The sequence below is a fragment of the Ovis aries genome, chromosome 26, assembly GCF_016772045.2.
Source record: "Ovis aries strain OAR_USU_Benz2616 breed Rambouillet chromosome 26, ARS-UI_Ramb_v3.0, whole genome shotgun sequence".
NCBI lineage: Eukaryota > Metazoa > Chordata > Mammalia > Artiodactyla > Bovidae > Ovis > Ovis aries.
Window position 1 is genome coordinate 10,325,757 of NC_056079.1, and position 26,927 is coordinate 10,352,683.

At 36.1% G+C, this 26,927-nt stretch overlaps 1 protein-coding gene across 1 annotated transcript in view; it reads left to right on the top strand.

Annotated features, from left to right (window-relative positions):
• Nucleotides 1-26,927, top strand: part of TENM3 (teneurin transmembrane protein 3) — a 2,757,765-nt gene that overhangs the window by 86,929 nt on the left and 2,643,909 nt on the right. The window contains exon 2 of the mRNA XM_060406900.1: nucleotides 9,604-9,722. The gene's annotated coding sequence lies outside the window, so the exon portion shown is untranslated. The remainder of the gene's footprint in view (nucleotides 1-9,603; nucleotides 9,723-26,927) is intronic.

Genomic DNA, 26,927 nt, shown 5'->3' on the forward strand with positions numbered 1-26,927 from the left:
GAAATATAAATATTTTAATTTTAGTTATCATTTTTCCTTATAACTGCCCCATTATTAGTTAATAAATACATTAGTTTAAAAGCTGATCAAAAATAAATATATTAGTTTAAAAGATGACTGAAGAATAAAAATACATTTTTCTGATTATTATTAATAAATACATTAGTTTACAAGATGACCAAAAATAAATACAATATTTAAAAGATGATCAAAAACACGTGGTTCAAAACTAACAGAAGTATTTAAATGATAAAGTGGAGGAAAACTGAGATTCTTATTGGTTGATTAGGAAGACTTTCAGCAGGAATCCATCGTTTTAAAAGGGGGTTAGTCGAGTGCTCAAAATATAATACTAATGTTACCTCCACAATTAAAACTAATGATCAGCTAGTAATGTCTAATGAACTCCTTATTGCCAGTACAAAGTGTAAGTCGCTCTGTTGTGTCTGAATCTGAGACACCATGGACTATACATTCCATGGAATTCTCCAGGCCAGAATACTGGAGTAGGTAGCCTTTGCCTTCTCCAGGGGATCTTCCCAACCCAGGGATAGAACCTAGGTCTCTGGTGTTGCAGGCGGATTCTTTACCAGCTGAGCCACAAGGGAATCCCACTTATTGCCAAATTCAGACTTAAATTGAAGAAAGTAGGGAAAACCATTAGACCATTCAGATATGATCTAAATCTAATCCTTTATGACTATACAGTGGAAGTGACAATAGATTCATGGGATTAGATATGATAGAATGTCCGAAGAACTATGGATGGAGGTTCGTGACATTATACAGGAGGCAGGGATCAAGATCACCTCCAAAAAAAAAAAAAAAAAAAAGAAATGCAAAAAGGCAAAATGGTTGTCTGAGGAGGCCTTACAAATACCTGAGAAAAGAAGAGAATCAAAGGCAAAAGAGAAAAGGAAAGATATCTGAATGTAGAGTTCCAAAGAATAGCAAGGAGAGATAAGAAAGCCTTCTTCTGTGATCAATGCAAAGAAATAGAAGAAAGCAATAGAATGGGAAAGACTGGAGACCTCTTCAAGAAAATCAGAGATACTAAGGGAACGTTTCATGCAAAGATGGGCACAAGAAGAACAGAGATGGTATGGTCCTATCAGAAGCAGAAGATATTAAGAGGTGGCAAAAATACACAGAAGAACTAAACAAACAAAAAAACTTAATGACCCAGAAAACCACGATAGTGTGATCACTCAGCTAGAGCCAGACATCCTGGAATGTGAAGTCAAGTGGGCCTTAGGAAGCAATAACTATGAACAAAGCTAGTGGAGGTGGTGGAATTCCAGATGAGCTACTTCAAATCCTAACAGATGATGCTGTGAAAGTGCTGCACTCAATATGCCAGCAAATTTGGAAAACTCCGCAGTGGTCACAGAACTGGAACAGGTCAGTTTTCATTCCAATCCTGAAGAAAGGCAATGCCAAAGAATGTTCAAGCTACTGCAAAATTGCACTCATCTCACATACTAGCAAAGTAATGCTCAAATTTCTTCAAGCCAGGCTTCACCAGAATGTGAACCATGAACTTCCGGATGTTCCAGCTGGATTTAGAAAAGGCAGAAGAATCAGAGACCAAATTGCCAACATCTGTTGGATCATAGAAAAAGCAAAAGAATTCCAGAAAAACATCTACTTCTTCTTTATTGACTACACCAAAGCCTTTGACTATGTGGATCACAAACAAACTGTGGAAAATTCTTAAAAGTTGGAACTACCAGACCACTCGACCTGCCTCTTAAGAAATCTGTATGCAGGTCAGGAAGCAACAGTTAGAATTGGACATGGAACAACAGACTGGTTCCAAATTGGAAAAGGAGTACATCAAGGCTGTATATTGTCACCCTGCCTGTTTAACTTATATGCAGAGTACATGATGGAAAATGTCAGGTTGGAGAAGCACAAGCTGGAATCAAGATTGCAGGGAAAAATATCCATAACCTCAGATATGCAGATGATTCCACCCTTCTGGCATAAAGTGAAGGAGAACTAAAGAGTCTCTTGATGAAAATGAAAGAGGAGAGTGAAAAAGTTGGCTTAAAACTCAACATTCAGGAAATTTAGATCATGGCATATGGTCCCATCACTTCATGGCAAATAGATGGGAAAACAATGGAAACAGTGAGAGACTATATTTTGGGGGGGGGCTCCAAAGTCACTGCAGATGGTGACTGCAGCCATGAAATTAAAAGACACTTACTCCTTGGAATGAAAGTTATGACCAACCTAGACAGCATATTAAAAAGCAGAGACATTAGTTTGCCAACAAAGTCTGTCTAGTCAAAGCTATGGTTTTTCCAGTAGTCATGTATGGATGTGAGAGTTGGACTATAAAGAAAGCTGAGCGCCGAAGAATTAATGCTTTTGAACTGTGGTGTTGGAGATGACTCTTGAGATTCCCTTGGACTGCAAGGAGATCCAACCAGTCTATGTTAAAGGATATCAATCCTGAATATTCATTGGAAGGACTGATGCTGAAGCTGAAACTCCAATACTTGGGCCACCTGATGCAAAGAACTGACTCACTGGAAAAGTCCCTGAGGCTGGGAAAGCTTGAAGGTGGGAGGAGAAGTGCATGTGGATTTCATCCACGACAGAGGATGAGATGGTGGGATGGCCTCACCGACTTGATGGAGATGCATTTGAGCAGGCTCCGGGAGTTGGTGATGGACAGGGAAGTCTGGCATGCTGCAGTCCATGTGGTTGCAAATAATCGAACAGGACTGAGTGACTGAACTGAACTGACCTGAGTAATGTCTAATTACTTATAACACCAATGATTATTCTAACTAAGGAAATAGCTTTAGCTAATTGTGTGAAAGTGTTTTTAGGCTGAAAGATATGGTCTGTGATTATTCAACTAAAGAAAATAGCATTAATTTTGTATACTTCAAGTAAAAGGTAAAACAGTGAATATGAGTATTGCATTGTATAATTAAATTAAATGATTAAATATTATGTTCAAATTTCATATATGACATTTTAACCTTTTTTTTACATTTTAATATGAAGACTCTTTAATTAAAAGTAAAAAAAATACATAACCTGAATGAAATATGTCTGGCAAATAAGTATATCACTGAGTGAAAATGGAATAAATATTTTTGCTTCTTTATGAAACTCCTGAAAAAATTAGGTAAGACTTTAATGAGCAAGTACAATTTACAAAGTTCACTACAGAATATAAAAAAGTTAAACACTGCATGAACTAATGCTTATAAACTTCTATCTTCAAGCAACTTTTTATTTTGGGGCAACTGGTTGAAGTGACTAAATTTTTATGAAAAGTATTAAAAACATTATCCACCCAAGACTGCTGGCTTTTTTGGCAGCAACTGAAATATAGATGATGTAAAAATACATGAAAATTGAAAATATCCCCAAACTTTCCAAAATCACAATTTACTCTTTTCTTAATCCCATTGACTATACAAACAAGTGAAAGAATACAAACATTCAAAATCGTAAACCTACTACACAAAAAATTACTGTTTCCTCAGGTGATTCTACAGTTTCCAAGTAAACACCTCTGACTATAATTTGTGAAACTACTAACTGAAAATAACCCATCAATTCAACATTTTGACAACTTTATCACTTTGGACCAATGTCCATTAAGCCTTTATCCTCTATTTTCAATCTTGTCAGGGCTGTATCTTTCCAGGCTGATTCTTGAAAACAAATTGTTCATCATTATTTGGATTATTAAACTGTCCAAAGTTTTCCCTCCTGTATACAAATGCTTTTTTTTTTAAACCAATTACTGACCTAAAAATTTTAGATGAAATCCTCAATATTAAAACCACCATTCACCATAGATTTTTTTAAAAAAAGAAAAATTACATAAGTCATGATTAACTTTGAAACTTCTTAATGACATATTTCTTGAGGAAGTAGATTATTTCTTGAGGTTATAATTTGTGCACTCCTCCAATTTTTCAGCCAATTGCTTGATTTTGCCCTGAAGAAACAGGCAAATATTTTTACATTTCTTTCGCTATAGCATCTAAAATTTGTCAGCAAATCTCTACACCATTGATTGACATACTGAGTTTTGTGAAAGCTAAGAGTAAGCGAAAGAAATGTTGTGAAATTGTAAAGTAAACATATATATAATCAGAAACTATAACCACAAAGAGCTAACAAAGTTCCTTCATATAAAATTAGCTGTAATTAATTATCTTGTAAAGTATATTCTGTATAGATTTTTAAAATGTGAAATAGGCATCACCGACTCGATGGACATGAGTCTGAGTGAATTCCGGGAGTTGGTGTTGGACAGGGAGGCCTGGCGTGCTGCGATTCATGGGGTCGCAAAGAGTCGGACACGGCTGAGCGACTGAACTGAACTTAACTGAGTGATGTGAAGACAATGTGTATTTCATGAGTTATTCAACATTTTCAGAATTCAATCCATACTAGTCTATCCATGTTTTTTCCATATAGAGACACAATATATACCATTAACTTAGTTCACTTTCAGTGATAAAAAATCTGATATCTTAAACATATTTCTTGTCCAAACATGCATTTATATGATGTGGATTACTGCGGTGGTGATTAGAGACTCAGTTTTAACACTAATGACATAGTGGTTGGAAAAGACCCTCTTGCTGGGAAAGATTGGCAGCAAAAGGAGAAGGGGACAGCAAAGGATGAGGTGGTTAGGTAGCACCACCGACTCAATGGACATGAATTTGAGCAAACCCCAGGAGATAGTGGAGGACAGAGGAGACTGGCAAGCTGCAGTCCACAGGCTCACAAAGCGTCGGACAGAACTGAGCGACCACACAACAACAACAACAATGACGTAGGATTAGATAGAATTATCTTATGTAACTATTGACTTAAACTGCTCAATGTATAAGCAGTTTTATAAGTGCAAATTTTGTTTTAAATGTTCCTTAACATTCACTCTTGAAAAACCAAGAGGTCTGTATTTTATATATATATATATATATGTATATATATATACACATACACACACACATATATATATATATGTGTTTATGCATGCATGTGTATATATTCCCTCATGTATATGGAAACTTCAAAGATGTTGCAAATATTTGAACCACATCCTGAGAGTCAAATAAATATTTCCTTTTTATTTCCCATGTGTATTCTATAATGATTTAACTTGGGCATTTAATATTCTAGCATGTTGTATGCATATCCTTATTGTTTAATTTCATGCAACTATGATGCTTCAGAGGATTCAATTCTTATCAAACTTATTCAGTATATTTTCTTAATATTTAAAATTGTATCATATGTCTATACTTTTTTAATATCTATAAAATTGAAGGTTTGCCTGTAGTGTATTCTGCATCATGACAGTCCTTATTCAGTTGTTTAAAACAGCTCCTCATTTTCTGTTGTAAATAGTCACAAAATAGCATAAATTCTTGGAAAGAATGTAGAATTAACATCTTGAAAATGATTTGACTTTTTACTAGCAGATAAGTGATTTAAGAAAATAACTTAATATTTCTTAGCTTTGTTCTCCTAATATGTAATATGAAGATGATATGATATTCCTTGTCTCATATATGAGTGAAGAATTGATATATAGTGCTTATATATATTGAGCAATTAGTAACTGTCAGTTACTATTCTTTTATATTATTGTCATGCACATTTGTATGTTCATTTTTAGCCAAATATCTAGTGGCTCCAATTGTGGATTCAGTGTGTGAGAGTGAGGCAGACATTTTGCAAGGTTACAATGAGTATGGGGTGTTAGGGGTAAATGAACAGTACTGTTCTCTGCATATTGAATCCCAAATTGGAAGTCAGAATGCACTGTTCATCTCTGACCATTATTTGTATTTTCAGTGATGGCTTGGTTCCCAGGCATGTTTACCAAAATATAATAAAGCCAAAATGTAGATACCTTGTTAAATATTCTGGGAATTTAAATACCACTGAGAATATTGTAATAGCAGATTATATACTATACCCAAATATGTCCTGGAAATCCAACCTCTTCCTTGCATGTGAATTTCCTGTACTATAATATAGAGCCTTCTAATTTTAAAATTTTCTGGCCAAAAACAAACAAACCAAAACAACCAACCAAACAAAAAACCCCCTAAAAACCTATTTTGTTTCACAAATTACAGATTTGTTAATGTCTGAATACTAACTTTAGAAAATTTAACACAGAAAAATATCACTGGGGCACATTAAGACCTACTTATCTGTATGGGTCTGTAAAGAAAAGAAACTGAAATAAACAAGTAACAAGTAATATAAAATGTTGGCCAATCTAGTCAAGTTCCTTTTAAGTAATTTGTTTGAATAAATCAAATGAGGAAAGCTTGGCAATATCACCCTGGTGACAAACAATAGCTAATTTCTTCAATTAATCATCTTGATGATTATTTGTGCAAAAACCTTGGTTGAGTAACAGCTGCAGAAAGCATCGAAAGATACATGAGTTTTGAGCTCAAATGTTTGGTTTATAAATAATGTCATTCAGAGCCTACTATGTTTTGTCTTTGTTTTGTTTTATTTTTTTGGTCATAAAAACAGATCTTCTAAATATGGCATATGTGTGAAGTTTACATACTATTCTTTCTCAACTCATGAAATTTTAAGAGTCCTTTTGGTTCGGGGTGGCATAGGCATTCAGGAGGCAATTGAGTTCTATTGTCAACCATTCCTGCGGGGCAGAAAGATGTTGTCCACCAAGAATAGAAGAGAAGGCTGAGAATGAGAGTCCTTGCTAAGAGCAAAAGAGACCTGACTTTCATTGATTGCTTTCCACAAGCTAAAAGAAAGCGAGTGCTCAAGGGCCACAAGCCAGAGCATGAGAGTGAGTAGAGGCATGAATGGGACCGGAATGTTGAATGGAAGGATCACCATCTCCCTCTCCCCATCCTTTTAGTGTTTGGCTTCAAGCTTATAGTTCTGTATTCTCCAGCAGGTCACCAGCTCATCATAAGGTTATTGTCTTAACAAGAAAATTGATATCTGATATTGAAAAAAATTAGTGCAGTGATTTTATATGAAATTTCTCTGTTGGGTCATGGCAGTAAATATTGCTACCAGTATCCTACTCCAAGCTTACAAAACAATCAAAAATGACTTCCAAGTAGGACTGATATATCAGGATGAAAACTTTTTTCAAAACTGGTCAGGGAATGACTGTAATTTTGCCACAGTTTGGGTAATAATGGTTTCCTCTTTCTAACAGCTCTCATTAATGTTTCTCATAGCACTTTTGTTGGTTTCCAGTAATCATGACAATGAATCCTTGAGCAGCTTCAACTTAAAGGTTCACCCACCGAGAATTTCTACATTTGCATGAGCATAGTATACCAAGCTTAATGGAAACTGAATAATAATACCCTGAAAGCTAGCACATACATTCTCAGTCATCAGTCAAGAAGGATTTCCCCACAGACTTCCTGGTTAGCGATTATATATTGCACAATGTTCATCAAATAAGGGAGGGACCAGTGGTCATCACGGTCAGATCGAATGCAGAAAATGTTCATCTGGTCAGTGGTTCAGCATATATTTCTTGAGTGACTTTATGACTTAAAAGATTGACAGCTTGATGCAGTATATACTATACTGATCGCATAGAGGAATAAGCAAAATGAGAAGGTGGGCTCAATCAACAGCACAAATCTAATAGCATTTTTGAGAGAATGTTTGTATTAAAGACATTCAGTGGCAATTACAGACATTTGTACACACACACACACATGCGCTATTTCAGACACTGAATGGTCCTTTTCAGCAATTGAAAAAAGATCATCATATCTGTACATAGAAACCTCATTCTCACAACATAAGCAAGAGTAGTTAAGTTGCTTAAGTGAACAGGTGCAAAACATCTATCTTAAGTGATGCAAGACAATGTAAAAAAGAGTTCTGACAATTCAGAGTCCCATAAATGTTAAAGCAAAATATTATCTCTAAAATGTGAGAGCATAATGAAGAAATCAAAGTAACAAGGAGAGTATGATGCAACAGAAGGAAATGAAGACCAAGCAGTCAGAGTCTAGGGGGAAATACTGAAAGCATAAAGAAATGTATAAAAAAAATTCTAAAATGAAACCAAAATAAAAACAGTTTTCAGTTGCAAAAATTGGCTGGGACATGATGAAATACTTTTTGAAATATTTATCAAAAAATAAAATAGAATAAGTATAAATATAGATGTTACTGGAAAGGATATGAGAGATTAAAGGGAAGTAACAGAGAGCTAATGCATACATTATGGGATTCATAGACAGAAAAGTGAACAGATAAAAAGGAAAGTTGCATTGAAAATACTTCTGAATAAAATTCTTGAATCTGCAATCAATTCTTTGTTTTGAAATTTTATGTAGAATTATTACCAGTATATAAAATTATCTTTTGAAATTCCTTAATAGCAAGGATTCACAATTACACAACCAGGAAGGGAAAAAATAAATAATGTACTGGAGACAAAGGGGGTATTAAAAATCAGGCTGGATATAATCACCGGTCAGAAAGGCGATAGTTTCCTAACAGTAAAAGCTACTGTTGACTGACATCAGTAATTGCATTTGGTGCTAGAGATTTTTAGTGGAGGAGGTGGGGAGACGCAGGTCTTTTATTACGTTATTTATTCTCTAAGCTGCCTTCCCTCACAGTGAGGGAGATTGTAAGGGTCACATTAGGAGACTTCTGCTATTACTCCCTGTGACAAACACGAACCCATGAAATTCTAATTTTGGGAGGTGCAGGCAAGGGTGTTAATACATTTGTACTTAAAATGTTTTTTTTTTTAATTAAGCAATGATATCTTGAAACCTAGCAGTTTTCATTACTAGATATTAAGTTTATTTCCATGAAGACAGCTTAAAATCTATCAGTAGCCTGAAAGAGCCTTTTGATTGGCAGTCCTTTCCATTTGGTTTGATTTTAATTGTTCCTTGTTCAAGAGGAACAAGTCTGTTCCCTTTGCAGATTGGAGAGCACTGAATCTGAGGATTTCCCTGGATATTTTTCCTCTAGAGTCAGCTTGCTGTAGAAATGTCAGACTTTATTTGTATAAATTCCTTTAACAGATCTCTCACAATATTTGAATACATACTCTTTTAGTTAAACATAATATGATTATGCATCCCTTAATTGTATGTAGAAGGATAAAATTGACTTCCCTCTGACTGCTTTGATACCAAAAGCTATTTTATCAATTCGTCAAAAATTCTAGGTCAATTTTATGATAATCATATAACTGTTGAAACAAGCAGACAAAAATAATATATTTCCATCTTTCTTAGTATCCTAAATACACTTTATTTTTTTTAATAGAAATATATGTGATTAAGATCACTCTGTATGTGGAGATGCATTTCTTAGTGGGCAGGTAAAAGAAGTACTACTGGGCATGAATTAATGCACATCTTAATATATGTTTAGTGGGCCTGATGATTTTTTGTATCATATATAAATTACGTTTAAAAAATTCTAAATGATATGTTTGCTCAGTCTTCAGAAACTTATTATGTTCAGGAAACTATTCTACCATTTTCTTGTTATTTTACACTGAAATTGTGTCAGTGTATTTAATAGTAAGACAGTTTGAATATTTTTATTTTTCAGACTTGAATGAAGCGATAATGTAAATTAAAGAAAGGAGATAAAAATAACCTCTGGATATTCCTCTTGTATGAGATTTATTCTGGATGAAGCATTAAGATCGTTACTAGAAGTGTATTACTGTAAGTATTTTTGAATGAAAGTAGAATGTTAATTTTTGGCCTTGATAATGTTGAGTGGGGTGCATGTTAACAGATTTAAGAGTAACATATATAGTGTGGGAGCAGTAATGGAGGGGATACTCCAGACTGGTGAAACACTGGTGATGAGAGCATAGTAACCTGGAAAAAAAAAGTAATCCTGGATATAGAAGAACTTAATTATAGAACGCATATTTGATGAAAACAGAAGTAAAGTGAGGGGCAATATGATCATTTCTTCTTACTTTGTCATGGTGATCTTTGCCAGAATACATTTAGTAGTGTAAAAATTTTCTGACTAGAAAGTAAGATATTCATAAAAATATACCGAGAAGAATGATCATGTTACTATGAATATCAATACAGGTTAGAAAAACACAGAATGAAAAACTTTTATAAGGCAGGCTGCTTAAATTTTGGATGATATTTGTAAATTTATCAAGCAATCAGTAATAATTGCACCAAGTTCAGTTATTAGAATGCTTAATCTGTAACTAATTTAGTTATCAAAACCTCTTTATTCATAGCATGTACAATTTAATTATGTAAAACTACTGTATTCATAAAGAATAAAACAAACACACAGCAACAGCAACAACAAAACCTTTGTGAAAGCCTTGTAAACTGACCTGAGGGCTTGATTTGGTCATATAACTGAAGAGATACATTTTCCACATAATATTTCCCAGCACTCTGCTGTAATTCATGGGTAAGTGCTATTATGAGTGGTAAAGAGGTGGAAATGATAGCCATTTGCTGGTGGAATAAAGGTGGCAGGTTATTACTCTTAGGTGGCAATGTCTTTGATGGCCCTGTGAATTACACAGCAAAACATAACCTCTGGGGGAAATTCAGGGTGATTGCGTTTAATAGTAAAACCCCTAGACAACTAGGATTTCTTTCTTTAGCTTTTGGAATTATATGCAGCAATCTCAGATGGTACTCAGCTCATGAGTAGGAGTTTCTGACAGGTCAGGTCCATGCAAAACAGACAACTATGGATTTTGACACCCATCATTCAGCCTACTCCAGTGTTCTTACCTGGAGAATCCCATGGACAGAAGAGTCTGGCAGACTACAGTCCATAGAGTTGCCCAGAGCCGGGCACGACTGAAGTGCTTTACCTGCGTACATGCCTTGCCTGTGACACGATACAAGTTTTGCATTGTGTTGTTAATCAGAAAGTATATTCAGGTAATGGGAGGTTTTTTTTTTAATATCTTGTAACATCTAATATTTTTCTTCTCAAATCTGAGCCTAGAGTTTGGGAAATTCCTTGTGAATGAAACAACTTGTATTTCATTAGATTTTTTCAGAATTACAGAGGTATTATTTCATATATGTGGTGATAACAGGTTTTTCACTTCAAAATGTGAACCTTTTGTTTGTAGTTTTATTTTACCCACCTCCAAGAATTGGGGCAGGAGGACTAATTCATATTTTAAATGGGTAAGTAGAGGTTTTAAAATCAGTGTAAGACTTATTTTGTTTAGCTGAGTTATAATTTTTATTCTCTCATCTCATAAAAGTTTGTATTCACAATATAACTGAATAATAGGATTGATTTAAAGATAAATTACCACTCAAGACAAAAATCAAATTTGTTAAATGTGTGACTTGGTCAACTAAAGAAGGAATTTAAAGACAGTCATTTTTAATGTCTTCCATAATATAATTTGTCTAAGTTAGAATCATAGACAAGTTTTCATGAACATAAATATTGTTTTGAAATATAGAGCCTACCTTGAATGAAAGTAAATTTATATTGTTGGTGACTAGTGACTGAAAGAAATTTGTAGGCTGCTTTAAAACTATTAATCTTCCTTAAAAATAGCACAGGCCATTTATCAGAACCATGTTGTTAAATAAAAATTTGCAGAAATAATATTATCATTTAAGAATAAGTGATATTTGAAGCCATACAGTTTATTTAACAGACTTAAATTGCCTAAAATGATATTCAGTCTATAAAATTTTCTTTGATCTAGTCACTTTATTATTATTTTGCATGTTTATATATATTTTGTATCAACTTTTTTATAACCTTGATTATAAGGATACATATATAGAAGTTCATTTATACCACGAAGACAAGTTTGAAAAGGAAATTCTATTAAGCAAAACGTATTAAGCCCTCTAGTGGTATTAATATATAAGATATTTCATTGTGATATTTGCTTAGTGAAAGCAGGTTTTCAGTGTTTATTTATTCCTTAAGTACATGTATTTAACTTACCCTAGACATCAGCTGTTTCCACGTTCCCGTTTGCTCTATTTGGCAGATAATTTGTACCATCCTTTAGGTATTTTTTCTAAAAATGAAAATCTTTACTTTAGGATTAAATGACTAGACTTAATGTTGAAGAAATAAATAGCCTACTAAGTGATAAACCATATGTTTTGAATCAGTTACTTTTGTCCTTGAGTCTAATGTTAAAAGATATTTGTACTGTTCTGTACACATGATGATAATAATATTTTAAGAAAAACTGTATTATTTATGAATTTAAGAAAGATTTCCATTTAAATAAACAACACATGAAGGATAAACTATAATTAACTCTTTAGTTCTTACTGAGATCTTTCATACTATTTAGTGTCCAAAGGATATGGTCTTATTCATACTTAGTGATGTTTCCAATGATTTTTTTTCTTTTCAGATTATGGCTCTTATTATAGAAATTCTATACTTAGAAAGGAGCTTTAGTTGGCAGAGCTACAGAGTGTGTTTCAGTTATGAAGGAACACATTTTAACATCATGCCAGCAGTATTTGCATTTCTTTCTTAAAGAAAATTTGAAGTGTTAACATTTGACAGATTGCTAGAAAAAACTGAGGGACATCATCAGTAGAACTGCAAACATAACATGGAAAAACCTAAGATGCAAAGATGAGTCTCAGAGATGACCTATGTTCAGAGGTGAATTCCTTGATTCCCTGTCTTTTACTATAACTTTATTTTAGATTCAAATGAGGCTAACAGTGTAACCACTAAATGTACTCTGGTAGAAAGTGCTATAGGAGGTTTTTGAAGATCTTCATTACTTCTCAGCTTCATACAGTGCCCTTTACTGTAAAATGAGAACTATCATAGTCCTGTCTTACCAGTACTTCCGAGGCTGGAGAGCATGCTTCTGGGAATGTGTGCATTGTCACTGCTCCTCACTGAAGAATCCATGCAGTTGGTGCACATATGGTTGGTCTCCTTTTAACTCTACTTGTGAGACCCTTGTTCTCAGAAGTGTCCAGTTAAAACTGATTTAAAACAAAATGCTAAATCTGACTGATCTACCCTTTCATTCTCTAAGCCTATGGTGATGGAAAGATATAATACATTCTTAAATCTTTGGCTTGCACTCTGAAATAAGTTCCTTTAGTAACCTGAAGAAGGAGAAGGCAATGGCAACCCACTCCAGTACTCTTGCCTGGAAAATCCCATGGACAGGGTAGCCTGGTAGGCTGCAGCCCATGGGGTCACAAAAGAGTCCAACACGACTGAGCAACTTCACTTTCACTTTTCACTTTCATGCACTGGAGAAGGAAATGGCGACTCACTCCAGTGTTCTTGCCTGGAGAATCCCAGGGACGGGGGAGCCTGGTGGGTGCCGTCTATGGGGTCGCACAGAGTCGGACACGACTGAAGCAACTTAGCAGCAGCAGCAGCAGAGACTTGAAGAAGTTGATGTTTTATGCTTGTGTGACCAAAACATATGTATTTACACATCTGCTCTCAGGTTATCCTAATTTTTCCTCCAGTCAGTTGTGTTTGGGGTGTCTCCATCATGTTTGATTTAGTGACATCACAGGCACAAACTCCAAAAAAGGAACAAAGAAACAGGACATTCTGATACTTGCACATTTCTGACTCAACTTTTGTCTCTTATTGTGCCCTCAAAGACCTCAGGTCCCCTTTAGAATAAGCTGTAACTGCATTACAAAATCTCTATGTCTGCTAATCTGAGAGTATCCTAGGTATAAACCATGGACACCACAAGGTTATATCCTCCTATAAAATGGAAACATCAAAATATTGTTCTCCTGAGTACTCTCCCGTTGCAACCTCCTGGCATCATCCAGCTCTTTCGAAGTTCTTAAGGGATGAGCTGGATAGAGCAGAGGGGCCAGGTGTCTGAACTGTCAGTGAAGACAGTAAGCCAGAGTGAAAGTAATAGTCAAGCCTTTAATCACTTGCTGTAAATATATAAGCAAGAAACTCACTTGGAGAAATCCCTGTCTCTGCCAAAGATCCCAGCTAAGGAGGGGCTCCAAACTATGGTTGGAATGTGATGTGTGTAAGAACAAGGTTGTCCAGGGGGCCTGAAACTCCTTCCAGAGACCTCAGTGCACTGGCTGTGCCTGGTGAGGGGTGGGCAGGGGGCTTTCCCCTTTGAGGCCTGCCAGACAAAGCCTGTGGTCAGGCCTGAAAAAGCACACAGTATGTAGAGGATTTGGGTCTGAAGTGAAACCCCTCACTGGTTATCATCTTACTTGCTAAGTTTATTTAAGCATGGCCTCTGAACTCAGCTTGAGTTCAAATTAGGGAGTCAGATCCAATAAAATCGGTCTGTTATTTAGAATACTGTCTCCATAGCCTTATCCAGTGAATTTCAGCATAAAGAGGCTCTGACTCTGCTTGGTGTGAAATGTTAGTGATACTAAGATAAATCTCCCTCCTCAAGGAGTACCTTTCCACTGGAGAGTCCAGAGAGAAAACATTATTTCTACAAACAGTATTGTAACAACTGCAGCATACTTAGTCTACACCAGCTTGCTCAAAATGCACTGCTTTCCCCTCCCCGCTGCTCACTTACTTGTGTACTATGGTTGGCTTCCAATCTGTGGATGTGAGAACGACGATTAAGTGAGGTTAAGAGAGGTTAAGTAAGCTGTCTGCTGGTAAGTGGTGAAGCTGAGTTCAGAGGCTACGTACTTAAGTCATTGCATCCCGCTTCTGCTTGAAAGTATCCCAAGGCTTGAGATATGTGTAAAACGTTAGGGGAGAAGTGAAACGAGGTACTTGTTTCCTGTGGGAAGTGGTCAAGTGAGAATAAATCAAGCAGAGAGCAAAATCTGGAGGGGCTGAGAATGCAGACAAGGGCTGGCTGGAGACCAAAGATGAACACTTGGAGGAGGCGCGTCGAGAATGTCTCAGTACGCTGTTTTACACCGCGTGTAGTGAACTAGCACTCCAGAGAGGGGAAACAAGAAAATGTCCCATGCGGTTTTCATTTTTATTTCATGAACGATGCCTTATACTGGGGTAGTGGTATAAGGGGAGGTTTTGAGAAAGGTAATCTTTGCTTTGGGAATCTGAGGATGCGAGAACCCACTGAACTACCAGGTGAAGCGAGTTTGCGGACAGTTTAAGTATGTAAATCACCAATTGGAAGAGAAATGGGGTCTGCAGACAGTGGGTCTCCAATGACAGTGTGGAGAAAAGGAAACCCCAAAGGCATCAAAGGGAAGGTCGGAGCAGGGCAAGAAAAGCCGGTCAAGGCAGCTCTAAAGAGAAGGAAGTGAAGATGAGCCCACTGTGAAAGAGAGACCAATTCAGGTCAGAGGCGAACTTCCCTGGGAAGGCCTCCCTACTTTAATAGGACACAGGTTATGCAGATCAGCGGCATAGAGCATAAAGGCCACATCAGGATGGAAGGTCCTGGACAGTCAGTGATGGAGAGGCAGGGGGGAAGGTGGTCACAGGATCAAGGTAGGCTTCCTTACTGCTTTTTGACTCTTGGGTTAGTAGTTGAATGTTTTTTAATTTCTCTTTTTAATTAGAGTGGGATGAAGCTTAGAAAAAAACAGGAGAGAGAGAGAAGTGAAGATACACGCAAGGGGGAATACAACTGAACGCACGGTTCCTGCAATCTGTTCTCAGACTGAGATGCCGGCCTTGGTGTCAGGGCCTGTAGCCCTTCCTCCACAGTTCTTTGGCAATGCGCTTTAATCTCTCATACCTTCAGTTTCCTCCTCGTTAGCGTGTGGATAAAAATAACATTGATCTAAGAGGGTTATTGTGAAGATTAGGTGTTACAATGTATGAGAAAATGATTTACAGGGAGACCTCATGGTCAAGCTTGCTGTTATTGTTGGTCTCAGAAATGCAGAGCTCTGTAGATGAGCACATCACAGGAGACTAGAATAAAGGGGAAATGGTTGATATTTCTTGAGGCAAATTTGAAATATGAGACTCAGGGAGATAATACCATATTGTTTAATTGACTTAAGCACTTATACCTTTTTAAAAAGAATTAAAGAAAACTAAGAGTCAGGACTCCATTTGTCCTAAAATTATAAAAATCTGCTCAATTCCAAGATGTTTGGAAATAAAACCTTTTATGTCCTAAAACTCTATACATCTGTTTGGGAAAGTGTGTATATGTATATGTATATGTAATATATATATATAGTGAGGTATATCTTCTTTTTCTGTAGGTGAGCTGGCAATATTATACTACTGAAATATAAAATATAACAAGTGTTCTTTGTTTAGCAAAGGAATTGACCGTTTAATACGGTCCTTTCATTGTCGTTGTTTAGCCGCCCAGGTGTGTCCAACTCTTTTTGACCCCACTGACTGTAGCCTGCCAGGTTCCTCTGTCCATGAAACTCTCGAGGCAAGAACACTGGAGTGGATAGCCATTCCCTTCTCCAGGGGATCTTCCTGATGAACCCAGGTCTCCTGCATTGCAGGCAGATTCTTTATTGTCTGAGTCACCAGGGAAGCCCTATAAGGTCCTTGAAGTGATGATAAAAAACCTGTCTAAATCGTTCTGACATACAAAGAGTAGGAAAACCATCACTATCTGCTTCCATGTAGTGCCTAAGGAATTTATAAACTGTTTTTGTGAATGATGCTAAATGGATTTAAATATTTTTTGAATTATTTCTATTTAAGAATACTTGAAGAGTTGCATTTTTTCTTTCAACTTTGGTTATTTTCTCTGTGGGTGAGTCACATATTTCAGTTCAGTTCAGTTCAGTCGCTCAGTCGTGTCTGACTCTGTGACCCCATGAATCGCAGCACGCCAGGCCTCCCTGTCCATCACCAACTCCTGAAGATCACTCAGACTCACGTCCATCCAGTCAGTGATGCCATCCAGCCATCTCATCCTCGTCGTCCCCTTTTCCTCCTGCCCCCAATCCCTCCCAGCATCAAAGTCTTTCCCAATGAATCCACTCTTCTCATGAGGTGGCCAGAGTATTGGAGTTTAAGCTTTAGCATCATTCCTTCCAAAGAAATCCCAGGGCTGATCTCCTTCAGAATGGACTGGTTGGATCTCCTTGCAGTCCAAGGGACTCTCAAGAGTCTTCTCCAACACCACAATTCAAAAGCATCAATTCTTCAGCACTCAGCCTTCTTCACAGTCCAACTCTCACATCCATACACGACCACTGGAAAAACCATAGCCTTGACTAGACGGACCTTAGTCGGCAAAGTAATGTCTCTGCTTTTCAATATGCTATCTAGGTTGGTCATAACTTTTCTTCCAAGGAGTAAGTGTCTTTTAATTTCATGGCTGCAGTCACCATCTGCAGTGATTTGGAGCCCCAAAAATAAAGTCTGACACTTTTTCCACTGTTTCCCCATCTATTTCCCATGAAGTGATGGGACCAGATGCCATGATCTTAGTTTTCTGAATGTTGAGCTTTAAGCCAACTTTTTCACTCTCCTCTTTCACTTTCATCAAGAGGCTTTTTAGTTCCTCTTCACTTTCTGCCATAAGGGTGGTGTCATCTGCATATCTGAGGTTATTGATATTTCTCCCGGCAAACTTGATTCCAGCTTTTGTTTCTTCCAGTCCAGCGTTTCTCATGATGTACTCTTCATATAAGTTAAATAAGCAGGGTGACAGTAGACAACCTTGACTCACTCCTTTTCCTATTTGGAACCAGTCTGTTGTTCCATGTCCAGTTCTAACTGTTGCTTCCTGACCTGCATACAGATTTCTCAAGAGGCAGGTCAGGTGGTCTGTATTCCCATCTCTTTCAGAATTTTCCACAGTTTATTGTGATCCACACAGTCAAAGGCTTTGGCATAGTCAATAAAGCAGAAATAGATGTTTTTCTGGAACTCTCTTGTTTTTTCCATGATCCAGCAGATGTTGGCAATTTGATCTCTGGTTCTTCTGCCTTTTCTAAAACCAGCTTGAACATCAGGAAGTTCACTGTTCACATATTGCTGGAGCCTGGCTTGGAGAATTTTGAGCATTACTTTACTTGTATGTGAGATGAGTGCAATTGTTCAGTAGTTTGAGCATTCTTTGGCATTGCTTTTCTTTGGAATTGGAATGAAAACTAACCTTTTTCAGTCCTATGGCCACTGCTGAGTTTTCCAAATTTGTTGGCATATTGAGTGCAGCACTTTCACAGCATCATCTTTCAGGGTTTGAAATAGCTCAACTGAAGTTCCTTCACCTCCACTAGCTTTGTTCATAGTGATTCTTTCTAAGGCCCACTTGACTTCACATTCCAGGATGTCTCGCTCTAGATTAGTGATCACACCATCATGATTATCCAAGTCGTGAAGATCTTTTTTGTACAGTTCTTCCATGTATTCTTGCCACCTCTTCTTAATATCTTCTGCTTCTGTTAGGTCCATACCATTTCTGTCCTTTATCGAGCCCATGTTTGCATGAAATGTTCCCTTGGTATCTCTAAATTTCTTGAAGAGATCTCTAGTCTTTCCCATTCTGTTGTTTTCCTCTATTTCTTTGCATTGATCACTGAAGAAGGCTTTCTTATCTCTCCTTGCTATTCTTTGAAATTCTGCATTCACCAAAAGGAATTTATCATGAGTTTGAAAGGGACTAATCAAGCTAGGGAATAAAAAAATAATAGAACTAATTTTCTTGTATATATATTATAAATGGACTTTTTCTTATGGTGTATGTTTGTATATACTGTATAACTTTTATTAGGATTTCTATGTGTAATCCTTTCACTTGTACATGAGAACCGTTCTGTGCTTTCTTTCATTTAACTTGAACCACTCTTTTTCTGATGATTTGGGTTAATTTATCCTGCTCTTCTGTTCTTTCAGAAATTGAAAGCTACACATAATCTCAGATGTGCTGAATGGAAACTAAACTTGAGACACTAATATCAAATCTAAGGATGCCAGTTCTGAAATTTTGCTGTATTTCTATATGTCCTACTCATGCTGATTTATAAGCTTTTCTGAAAGTAAAGATCTGTTTTTATTCTTAATTGTATATAGTGTTCAGTCTAATGTGATATATGCTGTACTCAAAGGTTTCCTATTTTTGCAGAAGCTTGCAGCATACGAATAATTTATACTTTTTGGCACTCATCTGTTTGGGGCACAAACAGTTTCTTTGGGGAAATGACTTTTAATTAATAAATAGATCACTTTTCATCATGTTCAATGGCATAACTTTTAAGAGACCAGGAAACAAGGATAGTGACACATTGTTAGAACTGCCATCCCAAGAGGACCCTATACGTTAATAAGCAGTGAAAGAATCAGCAGCTTCCCCCTCTTTCTAAGCTTCTGTTCCCATTCAGTTTATTTCTGTTGTTTTTTTTTTTTTCCTTTTCTTTTCTTTCTTTACTAACTTATTTGTTTCTTGATAGAGTCCTTTTTGGTACCAAGGTTCTTCATGTTTATTTACAAAAGGGAAAAATTAATATTAGTGTAATAAACTTCAGTACAGTTTAAGCAACCTTATCACACTTAGGATAATGTTAAAAGTGGTTGTCCAGACTTGGGGGAAAAAGGGGTAGATTTTAATTTGCTGCTTTTTTGTGTCAGTGCAGTTTTATAAGGAAGTTTAGTTATGCACATAAACCTCAGTGGTACTAAAACATAGTCAAATTCTGATCATTTCTTTTGTCAAAGATACAAGATCTTAACTCATGAGTCACTGTTACATATAAGTGTAATGTGGGGGAAAAATGAAAACACATTATGAGGATTTTTTTGCAAATTTGTATAATTTTTCAGTTAAGCAGTCATAAATCAAGGAATATTGTAGTTTTTGAGGATCATTAAAGAGACATTATACATCAGAATAGTGAAGTCATCAGCATAATGAAATGATGAATGCCTGTAACTGTCTGTCTGTAAATGATGTGAAACAGATTCAGGGTGTTACAAAGGAGAATAACAATCTCCCTGACAGTTAGTTCCCTGTAGGTACTGTTGCAGGATGCCAGTGACAGATGTGAAATGCAGACCCCTTCAATGGCAAGCACTTATTAGCACTCAGTGGAAACTGGCAATGTGAAATAAGACAAATGGCAGATAATATCATTTTAAGTACATTTGTTCAGGTAGGTGTGTGAGTCCTTTCTTTACTGACAAAGGCCATATCCTAAATTAAAGGAAACATGCTAGAAAATAAAATTGTTATTTTGAAAACTAGGACGTGAACACATATGTGTGTGTCTATATATAATATATAAATTATGCTGGCCCATGTCCTAGTTGTGTAGAAACCTTTCCACAAAGTAAATAATAGATCAGACTTAATTTATCTTTATTTATCCTATCAATGAAACATAGCTGCCTCGTACATTTAGCAGATGAATTCCTACTCATACAGACTTTACATAGTGAGGCTTGTAATATGCATACCATTTTGTCAGCCATCATACCTGGCATGACTTATGAGTTCTGTTTGAATCTTCATGTTTGTTAAAGGCATGTCCCTTCTGTTTGAGTCTGCACAGGTCATCTGTTGACGAGCCAGGGCCTTCAGTCCCACATTTTGGGTGCTTTATGTCACTTACCAAACAGGAGCCAGCAATAGATCAAATAATTTTCTGGAGGTTCTCATTTGTCTGTCCATTTAACAGCACCTGATTCAGGTGCCAAGTCCATGAATGATTCCTCAGTGAAGAAGGAAGGGAGGGAGAGAAGAAGAGGGGAAAGGAATAATGCAAGGAGAGAAGGAAGACTTTTTGTCTAACACGAGTCACTGATGATTCTCTGTCATTGGCCAAGTCGTTTAAACTCTCTTTGCACATATTCTCTCATTTTATTTTATTCAGCTTTTGTGGTGGGTACTTGACAAACCTGAAAGCCATCTAAAGTGTGCAATGTGGTGGTTTGATATGCATACACACATATACATTGTGAAGCGTTGAGTTAACATATCTATCACCTCACTTATTGACCTTTTTTCTTTTGAGACTACTTATGTTCTGCCTCTTGTTTTACATAGGAGTGGTGATTCAGGTTCTACCTAGGCTACAGAGTTTGGAGAGGAAAACAAGAGACAGTATGTGGAATCACAGTTAGGTTGATGAGACTACAACTTATACACACAGATACAGCATTATTATGATTTTTAAAAACAGTGTCAACCTCAGCATCTTGGGAAGAGAGAGCACATTGGATTGTGTAACTGAATGTGCACAAAGTTAGGTTAATAAAAAATATTCATATTCTGTGTGCTTTGGGAATAGGGTTTACTTTTTCAATTTTATTTTAACTATAGTTCATTTGCAAGGTTGTGTTAATTTATGCTGTATAGCAAAGTGATTTAGTTATACATTTATATATTCTTTTTCATATTAGTTGTCCATTGTGGTTTATCAGAGGATATTTAATATAGTTCTTTGTACTATACAGTAGTACCCTGCTGCTTATCCATTCTGTGTATAATAGAGGTCATGGCAACCCACTCCAGTATTCTTGCCTGGAGAATCCCATGGACAGAAGTGCATTGCGGCTCCAGTCCATGGGAATGCAAAGAGTCAGACATGACTTGAGGAACTACACACACATATAATAGTTTACGTCTGCTAACCCCAAATTCCCAATCCTTCCCTTCCCATTCCACCTCCTCCTTAGCAACCACAAGTCTCTTCTCTATTTCTGTGAATCTTTTTCTGTTTCATAGGTATGTTCATGTTGCATTTTAGATTCCACAAAGAAGTGATGTTATGTGGCGTTTTTCTGATACTTAGTATGATAATCTCTGGGTCCATCCATGTTGCTGTAAATGGCATTATTTCATTTCTTATGGCCGATTAATATTCCATTGTCTGTATATATATACGTACACATCTTTATCCATTCATCTGTCAATAGGCATTTCTGCTGTTCTCATGTCTTGGCTTTTATAAATAGTGCTTCTGTGACTACAGGAGTGTATGTATCTTTTTGAGTCAGTTTTGTGTGATTATATGCCCAAGAGTGGTTTTGTTGGATCACTGGCAATTTTATTCTTACTTTCTTTTAGGAAGCTCCTTAATGTTTTCCATAGTGGCTACACCAACTTACAATCCCACCAACAGTGCGGGGAGGTTTCCTTTCCTCCACATCCTCTGCAGCATTTGATACTTGCAGACTTTTTGATGATAGCCATCTGTCAGAGGATGTGGAGGAAAGGAAACCTCCCCGCACTGTTGGTAGGATTGTAAATTGGTGTAGCCACTATGGAAAACATTACCTGTGCAACTCCTTGGAAGAAAAGTTATGACCAACCTAGATAGCATATTGAAAAGCAGAGACATTACTTTGCCAACTAAAGTCTGTCTAGTCAAGGCTATGGTTTTTTCCTGTGGTCATGTATGGATGTGAGAGTTGGACTGTGAAGAAAGCTGAGCGCTTAAGAATTGATGCTTTTGAACTGTGGTGTTGGAGAAGACTCTTGAGAGTCCCTTGGACTGCAAGGAGATCCAACCAGTCCATTTTGAAGGAGATCAGCCCTGGGATTTCTTTGGAAGGAATGATGCTAAAGCTGAAGCTCCAATACTTTGGCCACCTCATGCAAAGAGTTGACTCATTGGAAAAGACTGATACTGGGAGGGATTGGGGGCAGGAGGAGAAGGGGATAACCTTGGCATCACTGACTCAATGGATGTGAGTCTGAGTGAACTCCGGGAGTTGGTGATGGACAGGGAGGCCTAGCATGCTGCGATTCATGGGGTCGCAAAGAGTCAGACACGACTGAGCGACTGAACTGAACTGATACCTGTGCCAGTGTTTTAACACTTTATAAGCTATCCATGAGTTTCTAGCAAGATTAATGGTACAATTTTCCCATAAAATACCAGTCAATGTAGTTATTTTTTTTATCCTGGTGTATACGCAATATGACTAAACATAGTATTTGATTAAAGATATATTCATAAAAATTATCCCTTATTTTACTTCTTTTTGCCTTGGGAATACAGCAAATTATGGACAAGTGAATTTTTTATTAATAGATTTTTCTAGCTTGTTGTGATATGAAAACCCACAAGAACACAATAGTCGAAGATTCAACGGTCTCATTATTAACAGCAATAACTTTAAAATTGTTAATAGCACTTTGAATATGCTATGGTATACAATAATGTGTTATAATTCTTTACATATAATTTTTTTGTTGAAAAAAGGATTAGAAACTGTCTAGTCACAACTCAAAAGACCATGGATAGCTATTATATAATTAAACTGAAATTAAAATATTCTAAGAAAATACACCATATTGTTTTATTTTTCCTTTTCATATTACCTACCATATATTCTGATCATTTTGCAAGTTTACTCACCAAAAGAAATACCTTCATGTTTTTATGGTATAATTCCTCAACTTAATTCATACAGAGACAGACATGCACGTATAAACCGAGAGCATATATTACAAAATAATAATCTTATTATTTCCAAACTTTCCCATACCTAAATAAATAGAGTTTAGAAAACTTTGTGATATCTTGTTCCATAGTTGACTGTCTGTTTTGCCTTAGAGGGAAGAAAGAAGCAATTGAAAGTTCTGAAAAGGGCACCACTATAAATGTTGGAAAGAGGCCTGGAGAGAAGAATCATAAAAAATGATTTCATCAACACTTTTTTTAGAGGAAAGAAAGACAGGGTTCTTATCATAGAAATTGTTATTTTTGAACAATTTACTTTTACTCTATGTCTTCTGTTAAAGGGTCATCACTAAATTGTTGGAAAGTGTCACATAGATCAGTCTTGTTAACTTTATAGTTAAAGGCCTTGTAAATCTACTGCCATGTGTAAAGAATCAAATCTACTGATAAATTCTGTTTCCTTACAGTTTTTAGTATCTAGAGTAAAACTGTGACAAAGAGCAAACTGACCAGTTCACTGACCAGTTGTGTGTGTGTGTGTATATATATATATATACACACACACACACATATATATATAATATAGTAATTTATATAAAATAGATATTACATTGTGGTCTCAGTATTATAATTACATCTATATATTTTTGTAATGCTAAAAGCATTTGTACAACTTTATGTTAAAAAATCAGTATTAAATCCATTACCTCATTGGTCAGCAACATAATTTGAATCACTTTCTTTTAATTTCAAGTATATTGCCCTTTCTAACCTATCATAGGGTTTCTTGATAAATCTCTAAAATTTAAATCTAGCAAAACGCACACTGCCATCCTTAGTGCACTTTGCCAAGCTTAAGTTATAGTATATGGAACAAGACTTATTTAATTGGATGTTTTGTCACATATCACGTTTAATCACTTTCTGTTTTAAAGGTAGTTAAAAGATAGATGAATAGTCAAGGAAATTGCTTGAGTTCAGAATAACATTTCCACCATTCTACTGCACAGAGTAATGATTCCAAAAAACATTTCTCAAAGCCAAAAGACATTCTATCTTATTATGTAATTCTTCTTCCTTCCATTACATATCATTCATAAACATCACCAAATTATCCTTTACTGCCAATTGAAATAAATGACTTCAGCGTTGTTATAAATATTTCAGTTTACTTTAAACTGTGTGTGTATGTGTATATATGTTATATGGCAGATAATCTGTATAGGTATATAAATTCCTAGTCAACATCAGGTTTGTTAATCAGAAGCTAGCCTTCTAAGTCAGATTAAGAGGCCTTGAGCTAGAAAGGTCCAGAAAACATTTGTAAATAGTACTAGGATTATCTAGGAAGCTAAGAGCCTTGGAGTCATTATGAGTGTTAATCTGACTCCTTGTTGACCCTATGGACTGCAGCCCACTAGGCTCATCTGTCCATGAAATTCTCCAGACAAGAATACTGGAATGGATAGCCATTCCCTTTTCCAGGGGATCTTCCTGAGCCAGGGATTGAACCCAGGTCTCTCGCACTGCAGGCAGATTTGTTATTTTCTGAGCCACCAGGGAAGCCCAATGGCTATTAATAGTAGGCATCAATTAATTGTTTGGGGCATTTACTGTCCCAGAATTTTGCAAATTGTAATGACCTTAGAAATTATCTGGTCTTAGGATGGCAATAGTTGAAAAATTAATGCTGCATTAGACTGATTGGAACTTGCTGCCTGGACCACTGTGCAAGAATAAATGAAGCATGTCATAATCAAATAGCCTTACCTACCACAGGTGAGCCATGGAGACTGGTAGCGTAGTTGCTGAGGCTCAGATTTTGCCTCATGTGCCCAAAGATGTACTGATCGTTAGCTCTGAATCCATGGCTATAAACAGGGCATCTGACTCATAATCCAGTACTATTTGCTCTGCTCTGTTGATAAAGTAGAAACATATCCAGCTGACTTTCTCAGAGTGAATCCACAGAGACATTTACAAGACTTAATTGAGAGCCTGAAGAGCCATGCAGGGTATTCTGGCTGCTCTGAATCGATGCCCTTGTGTGTTAAACTTACTGAGATATATTTATGGTTATCAAGGCAGAATTTACTTAAGGTTATTCTGAAGCACTTTGGGTACTTTATTTATTAATTATATTTATCATATTCTTGTTTTGTTTTTTCTTGGAATTCATAATCAGGCATGCCTATTCTTGTATAAGCTACTAACTGGATTTCTGTAAATTAAATATACTAAATATTCTCTAGGTATATTTAGGTATTAAGTATACCTAAATATTGGGTTCAAGGAAAAACCCATCATGTGAAACAGAAAAGCTAGATGAAAAGCAAACATTTTCATTCCAGTGGGTAATTTTTATCTATTAAAACTTTTGACTTTAAATCTAAAAATTGATTAACTTCTAATAGAGGCTAAAACAGTTTGACAAAATATAGACCATCACCAATGCTGGCTTTGCTCTGTAACCCCAAACCTTTTATAACATCTTGTCTAGCTGATTAATATAACAGAGCACTTCAGCTTTTGTGAAATACACTTATTCAATTTCACTGAAGATTATAGGTTTCAAATAATAAAATTGGATTTTATTGAGGATTGAAGTGTGTAAATAGAACATTTGATTGAATTTAATAAAATGGTATCCTGCTGATGGAAGCAAGTCATTTCCTCTAGTTTTAACTTGATTACAAAGACAAGAAGTTTTATGAGCTATTCTGAATGGAAAATTTCTTTCTGTCTAGAGAAAAGGACTATATTGAGACTAAGAAAAGTAAGTAGTGCCATTTATTATTTTAAGTAAAATAGTTGTTAATGTGTGATTAGTTTTGAAATTTAATAGAGCTAATTTCTAATCTGTATTTGTGGCTATTTACTTGATTACTAGAGTTTACATGTGGTTAAGTCCAGGAGATACATTTATTTCTCTAGGCTTTGAACAGTTCTATCTTGATGACTTTCCTCATCTGATATATGCAGTTCTGTTTTTAGTCAGCTGCAGTGACCTCAGACCATTACTTCTTTTGTCACACAAAAGAATCACTACATAGTAACCAGTGTTACTCAGATTTTTGGTTTTCTGTAGTCAATTCTAAAGTTTCATATAAAGAAACACAGGGCAACTTTTTTTTTTCTAATTTCTAACAAATATATATATATATAAAATCTGGGAATGACTTATAATAACTGAGGAAAGCAAAACCCCATGCCAAATATTAAGGCATATGGAAAAAAAATCATATGAAAATATCAACATTTCAATGTTTTGTTAGACTAAAGAAAGTGAAAATGTCTGTTAGTCGTTCAGTCGTGTCCCACTCTTTGAGACCCCATGGACTGTAACCTGTCAGGTTCCTCTGTCCCTGGGATTTTTCCCAGCAGGAATGCTAGAGAAGGTTGCCATTCCATTCTCCAGGGGATCCTCCTGACCCAGGGATCGAACCTGTGTCTCCTGCTTTGGAGGCAGATTCTTTACCGTCTAAATCACAAGAAAAATCAACTGAAAATGCCTTTTTCTTTAACTTTTTAATCACAGTGGAAGCTTTAAAAGATTGTTAAGTTTCGAGGAGAATGTTTGTAAGCCAGAATATAGGCTAGATTGTTCATGAGGCATCTTTGTAAATGTAGGAT